Source organism: Herpailurus yagouaroundi, unplaced genomic scaffold (genome assembly GCF_014898765.1).
Source record: "Herpailurus yagouaroundi ecotype Mexico unplaced genomic scaffold, PumYag 163, whole genome shotgun sequence".
In the NCBI taxonomy this organism is placed as follows: Eukaryota; Metazoa; Chordata; class Mammalia; order Carnivora; family Felidae; genus Herpailurus; species Herpailurus yagouaroundi.
In genome coordinates, this window is record NW_024412404.1 from 63,596,046 (window position 1) to 63,605,151 (window position 9,106).

Below are 9,106 nucleotides of genomic sequence, written 5' to 3' on the forward strand. Positions count from 1 at the left end.
CCCAAGGCAGTGGTTCCATTTGCCAACCCTGGCGACGTGTTTTATTGTCACGGCTGGGGACGCGGGCCGGAGTCACTGGCATTTAGCAGGTGGAAGCCCGGGATGGTGCTGAGCGTCCCACAGAGCACAGGACGTACCCTCGTGACAAAGGGTGCAAAATGTCACCCTGCCGAAGCCGAGAGACCCTGGGCTGAGGTAACGTCGGGAAGGGGAGGAAGGACGGAACCAGGGCCTGGGGGAGGAGCTCGACTGGGGCCACACACCAGACCGAGGTGCCTTCAGATTCCTAGGCAGAGGCGGAAATGTTTGTCTAGAGGCCTCGACTAAGAGGGGCGGGGGTCACGGGCCGAGAAACATTCGCTGATGTTGGAGGAAGGATGTGCATCAGAGGAAGGGGGTCCACGGAGGACCATTATGATGGCTGCTATGCCCCAGCAAGCCATGTGGAAACGTAGCTGACCCGTGATACCGAGTGTCCTTTCCTGCCCTGCTGCTGGGGCCAGCAGACAGCTGAAGGCCTGTGGTGCAAGCCCGTTGTCCATGCTGTGCACACACACACTGGGCAGCCCAAGTGTCTGGAATGCTCCCCCTTGCAGCTAATCAACTCCCACTCTTTCTTTAGCTCTCAGCCAAGGCTGCTTCCTACAGGAAGCACCCCCTGACTGCTAGTCCCGCCCAGGTTGCCTTCTCTCAAAGAACCGTGTGTGTTCATGTTTCTTCTCTCAAAGAACGTGCGATGAATGTCCGTCTCCCCCGTTACCCTAGAAACGTCCCAAGAGCCAGGAGGGCTTCTGAGTTGGCCCATCAGGGTATCTATCTTCAGAGCCCAGCACATAGTAGGTGGTTGGGAAATGTGTTGTAACTTACTACGCTTTGTCCCCGATGCCTAAGAAAGAGTCCTCTTTGCACTGCGTGAACGGCCACACAAGGTGACGAATCCAGACTGGGCCAGGGGACGCTTCTCCAGTCCCGGGAAGGTGGAGGATGAGCTCAGCGGAGTGTTGTCCTGCCTCTCGCAGAAGCCACAGGGCCAGGGATGACCTGCAGCGCGTGTGGCCGCCGGCCCTGGCGCTGAGCACAGCACGTGCTCGCCTTCCGGGAAAGCCACGAGCCGTGCACAGAGAAGGAAGGAGACTGTGCTCTGGGCCGAGCATCCGTCTCCAAGCTGCCCTGTCCCTCTGTGCCCGAGAGAGAGGGATGGCATCTCCCTCCTGGAGGAGAAGTCAGGCCTCATACCTTTCATCTAAGTTTCCATCCCTTGGTGAAAGTGTTCAGTTTTCCTTTGGTAAAGCAAGAGTCAGGGTTAGCATTGACCCCTAGGTCTTAAAATCTTCTGGTGTCGTCAGCCTCTTTGCTGCCGAGACCCCCTTCCTTGCAAAATTAATTATTTGAAGCGGAACCCAGTGTAACTGCAGCCCATCGCCCACTTTGGCTGCAAGGTATCCTTTCCTTCTATTGAATTTAAACGTCCACGAATGTATTTTGATAGATGATGCTTCTAGCTGTCTCTAAGAATTGATGAAGTTCTTAATTCCGTTTTTTCAGCCCTTGGCCAACTGTGGACAAATCTCAATTTTAAGGGAAAAAGATTGACTTCTTTATTAAGAAACCTAAGTGCCTCGGCGATTCTTTCCTCTTTCCGAGGGTGCTCGCGTCGTACGGCGATTAATTCTTCTCGCGAAGGTACAGGTTGCTGACACTCGAGAATGTCACTCTGGGGCCCGTGAGCCCTGTTCAAGTCATGATTTTTAAAAACGCATCTGCACCGGTGAGTGCCACGAAGAGTTTCCTTCCCACCGGGCACTCACGGTCGGTTGTATAATTTTCAGAACACGGGCTTGTCCGCAGTCTCCCGGATGTCAGCATTTTGCTGGACACGTGGGGGGTTCCCTGGCTCACCCTGGAACTGCCCTCTGGCTAAATGACAGGTGCAACCAGCCAGCCTTTCCTGTGTTCTCACACCGAGATGCCGTGAACGCGTTTGGGCTTTAAATGCCTCTCGTCCCAGGCTCTCAGAACCCTCTGAAGAGCCTGCGTTCTGCTTCCGAAATTCGGTCTAAGATGCGTTTCCTTAATAGGTAGGTCACTACTGCAGCGGGTGGGTTTGACTTCTTCAGAAGTTTCTTTAATTTTAGCTTCCATATGAAATTTTTAGGCTCATCAAACGGCAGGAAATAGTTGCCGATCCCCTAAATGTTATCATTCCAAACGTCTCAGGAGTGGCAAGGATCTTTTTTCTGTGGCTGTTTTAAGTACTTAAATTGATCTACGTCCCTGTGGAAATGTGAAAAAAGCGTGGATTGGGTACGTCCACTCTGCCAGGAGTTTGGGGGGTTTTTCTGTTACAAACCGTGTTCTCCCCACACCTTGCCCAGTATTCGCGGTAGACAAGAGCCAGATCCTAATCAGAAGTGCTTGCCTTCCCTGAAAACAGGAAGAAATCGTGATTTCCCCTTTGCATTCCTTTTACAGTTTATATTAGAACAAAAATATACCAATGATTTTTTAAAGCTTATTTACTTATTTTGAGATAGAGAGAGAGAGAGAGAGAGAGAGGGCATGTGGGGGAGGGGCAGAGAGAGAGGGGGTGGGAGAGAGTCCCAAGCAGGCTCTGTGCTGACAGGGTCCAGCCCGACATGGGGGCTTGAACTCGCGAACCATGAGATCGTGACCTGAGCTGACGTCAAGAGTCGGATGCTTAACAGATCGCGCCACCCAGGCGCCCCTAAATGATTTTGTTTTATATTCCTCTTACGGTTTGTGTTAGAGCTTAAATATAAATGTATGTGAGTGGCCAAACGTCAGGAACACAGCTGGCTTCATTTCAGCTAAGTTCGGGGACCCCTTCTCAGGTGCAGCGAGGGGCTGAGCCTGGAGCCCCCGCTCCTCAGACCCAGGCGAGCGCAGGGTCCCACAGCCTCGCGCCGTGTCCTGTTCAGGACAGCAGGCGCTGAATTCACGGGCAGCGGCCGCACACCCGCGCTGTTTTTGTTGCACTGTCCCCTTTGCCTGCACCGCCCCCCTCCCGGCTTTCTTGCTGAGGTCCCCGGGCCCCCGGAGGCTTCCGTGCGGTCACTGGTCTCCCCAGTGGTCTGCGGGTGTCCCCGGTTGGGTGCGGACGTCACCGGCATCGAACGGGGCGGTGAACGCAGCATGCGCGGGCACACCGGTCTTTACTCCACCTCCAACAGCCCCCAGAAGCGGGTGGACGTTCCGTCCTCATTGGGACACGAGCAGTGGAAGCTCGGGAGGCCAGACGCACCGGGTCTACAGTCGGTTGGACTCGCTGCCTCAGATCTCCGCACAGCCCCTCAACAGGAGTGCGGGGACCTTGGACGCTCGTGTCCCGGAGAGACTTGGAGACTTGCTCAAAGGTCCGATCACTTATGTTTCCGGGTGGGTCAGATGGGACAGTGGGAGCTTCCTTGGACAGATACCACAGCCAAACACGTGCACACCAGCCTCCTGGAGAAGGCTGTGGTCGTGGTAATGCTAAAACGTCCGTATTTGTTGAGCACGTGACGCGTGCCAGACCCCAGATAGGGCGCCTGTTAGGAAGGTCACCGTGCACATCCCACAGCGCCACGGGGCGACCAGCCACTCCCTTTGCCGGGCATGCCGGGGTTGGCCGGCACGCGGGGGGTTCAGCGTGAGGCTGGACAGTCTTGGGCAAAGCGGGGCAAAGTGGTCACCCCACGCATCACCCCGGGGTAAAGGCAGACGTCTCTCGTTCTGTAAGTGGAAACCCCATGGCTCAGGAAGCGAGGCCAGCAGCCCGGTTCTTCGTCTGGTAGGAAGACCAAGGCGGGTCAGACCCCACATCCTCACGCCCTGGCGGCAGTGCCCAGGTCACGGCCGTGAGAGGCAATCCTTCCATAGCTGAAGGCTCAAGGGCATCCATATGACCAACATCTTAAGAAAGATTCAAGTGCAAATTGGAGATCCCTAGTCCCTTTTGAAAAGGAAACGGTAAAAATCAGAAAATGATTTTTTAAATTTATTTAAAACATTTTTTTTCAGTTTATTTATTTTCAGAGAGACTGAGACAGCACAGGTAGGGGAGGTGCGGGGAGACAGGGAGAGAAAGAGAACCCCAAGCAGGCTCTGAACTCTCAGTGCAAAGCCCCTCACGAAACCATGAGATCACGACTGGAACTGAAACCGAGAGTTGGACCCTTCACCGACTGAGCCACCCAGGCTCAGAAATTATTTTTAAACAAAGAAAATTATTTTTAAACAAAGTTTCATGCCTAAAGGTACACAAGCTTGTTCTATTGGAAATCAGGCTTTTGGTGGCAAAGGGACAGACACTCCCAGGGCAAGGTCAGGCCATCAACACGGTTCCTTTTCCAGCCTTAAGTCTGTCGACGCTGACGGTCGGTCGTCTGTCGCCCTGTTGTGTGAGGAGTGCATGATGCAAGAATATTCCTCAGTTGGCTTTTTGAAGACAAATTAGTTAATTTGTCTGTTTCTTTATACAGGATAAAGAGCAATTCCAGCCATGATCCAAAACAGTCGATCGAGTTAAAACTTAGAAGTGCATGAAAGCTTTAAATGTATACACCTTGAGTGGCGCCTGGGGGGCCCAGTCGGTGAAGCGTCCGACTTCAGCTCAGGTCGTGATCTCGCAGTTCATGGGTTCGAGTCCCACATCGGGCTGACAGCTCAGAGCCTGGAGCCTGCTTCGGATTCTGTGTCTCCTTCCGTCTCTGCCCCTCCCCGACTTGCACTCTGTCTCTCTCTGTCTCTCAAAAATGAATCAATGTTAAAAAAAATTTTTTTTAAATGTATACGCCTCAGATTCCCACAAAGTGACCCAGCTGTGTAACCAGCACCAGAGCGAAGGAATGCCGCGTGCCCAGCCCCCACTCCAGCCTCCTGGTGCTCTCTTCCAGTCCCTTCCAGGGATATCTACTGTCCCCACTTCTAACACCATACATTCATTCCGTCTGTCTGCTTTTGAACTCTGTGTAAATGGAATCATGGAGTGTGTAAAGTCCGTTTTGTATTAAGGTTTCTTGAATACCGACGATACACGAGGAGCTGTGTAGATCTTCGATGAATGCCAATGGCTTGGCTTTGAGTGCATCCCACTATGCTCTTATGGAAGCCTGTGTGTCCCGTATGGGTCACAGAGGGGTCTGAGTAGGCCAGTCCTAGAAGACCACACTCCGCCGATGACCGGCTCACCCGTGCTGTGCGTGCTCGGGAAGGCATTGCCACTGGGTAAATCAACCATGTAAGCCTCACCGTAACCGAGTTCAGCAGAGTCATGCGGCCTCTGTGTTGGGGGGTCTTGTGAATGCTGAGGTCCTGTGCACTCTGGGCTCGAGCAAACAAGTCAGGACAAGAAAGAGAAGTCGCAAGTAGGTGTGAGGGGAGGTAGGTTTTCCAAAGTCACCTTCCCCGGCAGCCACCGGCGGGGACCTGATGTGAAGGCACAGCTGTCTCAACAGACGGTCCCTTTCCAGCCCCGGGCTCTGCCCAACAACATGCTTGTCCATCCTGGCCATCGATGAATCCTGCCTCTAATGTCCTGGGAGCCCTCGGCCGGTGCCCGGAAGCTTCCGCCGTTTCCGGCCTGCAGGCTGGCATGACCCTTGTTTTGTCTTGATACTCTGTGCTTTTCATCCCCGTGCTAGCTGAATGACTGAGCTCCGGGTTCTTCCTCATCACCCCCGGTGTTCTACTCCGTGAACGTGGAATCATAATAACGGGGCGGTTACAAGCATTCAATTAAAAATACTTTGTGGGAGTGCCTTGCACAAGTAGGCATCCGATAAATACCAGCTCCCTTTCCCTGGAGATAAGATGTGATTGCAACTGTGCCTTAAAATTCGGTCCGAAGCTTCCTGGCTGACGAGGCAAAAATGAAAACACAATGGCTTGTATTGTTCTGGTCAGATGAAAAGAATGTTCCCAGTTTTTCAGGAAATATAAACACTTTCCTGGAGCTAGATTCGAAGGCAACTCTCTTTTGAAAGCCTGAGTAATTCAGTTGATGGGGTTTGCGACCATTTTTTTTTCCACCAGAAGATGAAGAAATCACCTTTTTATCTCCATAGCATGTATGAATCCCTTAATTAAAAAATACTTTCCTGAGGCCATAAATTAAGTATGGAGAGCTAATGCGTTGCCATTAGGATTGAGTGAGTTCTCTTTCTCTGTTTCTTTACAATGTAGAACAAAAGGGCATAGGGTCTGGGGTGACAGGAGGGAGTCCTTCCTTTGCTTGTTTTTTTGACGCCCCCGATGGCTCGCATGTGTCTGTGAGGATGGAGGTGATGTACATGAAAGTGTCCTGTGGCATCGGCATCTGTAGAGGAAGGGATCAGGCTGGGAGCCTTTTCTGCTATCAAATCACATGTCTGTAGGATCAGTGTGAGTGTAAAGTCTGATTAATCAAAAGCCGAGTGAGCTGTTGACACACGCCGTGGGTGCTTTGTGCAACTGTGCTCATTCTGGTTTGTGAGCGCAGAGTTTTGCTCCAAGGGCTCATGGGGGTCGGATCCAGAGCCCGGAGCCTTGTGGGGCTGCCCAAGTTAGGGAGGCATGGCGGTCTCTTCTCTTCACCTGCCTGGAAACTTCAGAATTTGGATGGGTTTGCAACTTCGACATGAATGATCAAAGCATTTCAGTTTTTTGTTCTTTTTTTAATGTTTTTTTTTTTTAAGTTATTTTTGAGAAAGAGAGAGAGTATGAGCCGGGGAGGGGCAGAGAGAGAGGGAGACACAGAATCTGAAGCAGGCTTCAGGCTCTGAGCTGTCAGCACAGAGCCCGACGTGGGGCTCGAACTCATGAACCACGAGATCATGACCTGAGCCGAAGTCAGAAGCTCAACCAACTGAGCCACCCACGTGCCCCAGTTATTTGCTTTTTCATAGAGGAACTTACACACACACACACACACACACACACACACACACACACACACAAAGAATAGCATGTAACCAAGGTGTTTCCCCAGCTCTCAATGGCCAGGAAATTCAGCACACACAAAGTCCAGGGAGATGTGAAGGGTAGGGGGCCACTTCACAAAGGGGCTCTTGGGGACCCTGTCCTCCAAGGGCCTTCAGGAACCCAGCTGTTACAGGGCACCCAGAGTACCCTGGGCCTCAGAGCTGGCCCTTGAGATGGAAGGACAGTGAGGGACCCCATCACAACAACCATCGCTTTGCAAATGAAAGGTCTGCATTTGCAGAATTCCTTGGAACCAGAGCAAGCTCTCCTCCTGGTCTCTGACCACCCAGGGCTGGATTTCCACCCTTTAAAGCTGCTGATCTTTTGTACCCTCATTGCCTGTCCCCGCCCCCTCACCGGCCGGAGGGGGCGGGTCCCCTCACCACCATCCACAACTGATCTGTTGTACTTTGTTGTACAAATGCATCAAACGTAGCAGACATTCCATAAATATCGTCTGTCACCCAATTACATATTATATAGCTTCAGATGCAACGGTGTCGCCCGCAAACTCTTTATTCTACACTCAAAAGCTTGATTATTCTAACTATTCTTTCATTAACCCCACAGTGGGCTAAGGTTACCACTGGACGCTGAAGTTTTCATTATAGCTGCTTTTGTGAACGTTTTCCCCTCGTTCTGAAGATTTTAGGCGGATGACGTTCCTGTTCTTGTTAGAGGAATCGTGTGTTGGAGAAAGGACGTTTCATTTTAATTATGAATATTATGAATAATTAGTCACTTTAGAAATAAGCCATTCTTGGCGCGCCTGGGTGGCGCAGTCGGTTAAGCGTCCGACTTCAGCCAGGTCACGATCTCGCGGTCCGGGAGTTCGAGCCCCGCGTCGGGCTCTGGGCTGACGGCTCGGAGCCTGGAGCCTGTTTCCGATTCTGTGTCTCCCTCTCTCTCTGCCCCTCCCCCGTTCATGCTCTGTCTCTCTCTGTCCCAAAAATAAATAAACGTTGAAAAAAAAGAAATAAACCAGTCTCCCCCCCTCCCACCCCACCCCTGGTGAAATTTATCTGGGGCTAGTGGTTGGATAGATAGGTTTCTATGTCATTAAAACTAATTGTGGTAGCAAAAGCAACTGAGTCATCATCCTGTCCCCTATCTGTGACAAAAGCATGGAGGGCTCGCCGTCTAATGCACAGCAGCGAAGAGCTCTGTGTCCCTTGTCACACGCGGAGGCCTGCCAGTATGTCATACAGAACTGGAGTGTCACAGAGATTGCCCGTCTGGCACGAGCTGTGGGCTCTGTTCGCCTTGCTGATGTGGCACTCACCACACCTCTGGGCATGTGCAGACATTCGCACCCCACTGACGTCCGCCATACAGAGGGACCCTCGTGGGCACGGGGAGTCCCGCCCAGGCCGAGGGACCGGGGAACGGTTGGAGCACAGGTCTTGCAATAACAGACTTGGGGTGGGAACAAGGTTTGACATGAGCTTCAAGGATGTCACCTCCGTCGTTGGAGTTTCTGTGTCCTCTCTGTGAGGTGGGGAGGGCCATTCCCAGCCCCGCCCCCCCCCCCCCTGACAAGGGCTTGGAGATGATTGTCTGCCTGGTGTGTGTACCAGGAGAGCCCGTGTGCGGTAGCCGTGGCCTTGCTGTCGTCATGGCTACGGTGCGTTTCGGTTCTCTTGACGGAATGAGCACCTGGGTACGGAGGTTCCCATCCAGTCGTGAGGCGAATGCAAGGTGATTCTCAGGCCAACCCTCAAGAGCCCGTGATTTCCAGTTTGGTCGAAGCGGAAGGACACTTGTCGGAAATACGGTGGCTCTGGAACGAGACTCCCAGCTCTCGACTGGCCAGAGATGTGGGCCAGGAGGGCGGGTATCTCCAGAAGGCTGGCCGGGACCCCTGCTGGAATGGCCAGACCTTGGGGTTTCCATCAGTGCTCACTTAGGCTCCTGCCGAGTGCAGATGTCCAGCTCCGTGCAGTTTTCCCAAACTCACCTTCCAGAGATCTTACCTTTGCAGAAACCAGCCCTGCTTTCAATGAGCCAGTCTTCCTTTGCATTTGCTCGTGAACCTTAGACCTGAGTTTAGGGTTAGGTGGAAAATAACATCTCGGGGTCCTCACAGGACACACCAGATAAACTGTTGGCTTTTTAAGGAAATGGCGCATTTAAACAACTTTTTTTT